This window comes from Solanum tuberosum, unplaced genomic scaffold (assembly GCF_000226075.1).
Source record: "Solanum tuberosum cultivar DM 1-3 516 R44 unplaced genomic scaffold, SolTub_3.0 scf00047, whole genome shotgun sequence".
NCBI classification, from domain to species: Eukaryota; Viridiplantae; Streptophyta; class Magnoliopsida; order Solanales; family Solanaceae; genus Solanum; species Solanum tuberosum.
Window position 1 is genome coordinate 280620 of NW_006238973.1, and position 1438 is coordinate 282057.

The 1438-nt window shown below is 30.0% G+C and overlaps 1 pseudogene; it reads left to right on the forward strand.

Annotated features, from left to right (window-relative positions):
* LOC102605601 (ribonuclease S-2-like) overlaps positions 1–1438 on the forward strand; it is an 8368-nt pseudogene that overhangs the window by 4580 nt on the left and 2350 nt on the right.

Sequence of the window (1438 nt, forward strand, 5' to 3'; positions counted from 1 at the left end):
TAAAATTAATTCCTTGTCAAGCTACATGAAACTGATTTCCGAAAGTTTTACAGAAAAATTATTGCTAATTGACCGATGTGAGAATACATGTATTTCTAGTAATCGGTACTATTGCATGATTTGGAAAGTATAAATATTTTTTGTGAGTATTTCGTCTAAAAGATCAAATTGTTAGGTAAAATATGTTTTTATTTATTTTATTACAATTTCAATGCAGTTCCTTTCCCATGTGAGCCTGATTATTTTCTTTAAGTCAAACACATGAAATTTTATTTGATTTTCCTTCTAATGGGTGGAGGTTATGAGATTCAGACCCTCGATCATTTTATTAATTTCATCTAAAAGATTAAAAGATCAGAAAGATGATCTTTTTATATAATTATATCTTCAACAATACTAACAAGAATTCACATTTATTAAAGGGGTTAACCAAACCCAGAAAATAATTCCTGCCTCCACCACTGCTAACAAGATAATTCCAATTTTGTTTGTCACAGTTTGATACTGCGATGGTAAATAAACTCAGCCTATTTTGGCCCTCCCTCACTAAACAAGATCCAAAAGACATGTGGAAGGAAGCTTGGAATACATATGGAACATGTACAATAGAAAGGTTCAAAACTCCAACACAATATTTCAATAGGGCTTCAAGATTGGATAGTGAAATTGGAGATTTATTACAAAGTCATTTAATAAACTCAAATGGAATAGTCCCTTGTGACTCTGCTACATACAACAATGTTGAAATCTTGAACTCATTCAAACAAGTTTCAAACAATAAAGATGTGTCTTTCACTTGCAAAGACATTAATGCAACTCATTCTTATTTGAATCAAGTTACATTTTGCTACACAAATGATGCAAAAAATTTGTGGATTGTCCAACTTCTGTTACTAACAAACGTTGTCGTGTTCAAAACATTATTGTTCCTCGTCCTTCACCTCCAAAGGTACGCGCTTTCTTCGACATTACAACAAAAAAAGATATTTTGTGACAATAGATTTTTTTTCTCAAAAGTATTTAAGGACAACTATATTGAGTTAATGTCGTTACATTCAAAATCGTTAAAGTCTTTTTTGACATTTATATAGAATGTGTTGGGTTCTGAAGGGTGATTAGGGCGTCATGCGGAAGTTTGCAATTTGCAAATCATTTGATTGATAAATCAGATAAGAAAAACTTATACTAAAAATCAAAATAGTATTATATCAAAACTAATATAAAGAAAAACATTGAAACTTTAGAGAGAATAAATCTCCCCATAAACAAGACTGTTAAACTACTACATTGTGGATGTTATTGTTCTTGTGTTAGAAGAAACAAACCTATATTTATAGAGTCCTAAAACCTTTCCTACTAGAAAAGGAGTCCTAAAAGAAGAGAATAAACCAAATATAAAATAATATTATATTTTCCTTTCAAGAAAAGTAAAAACATT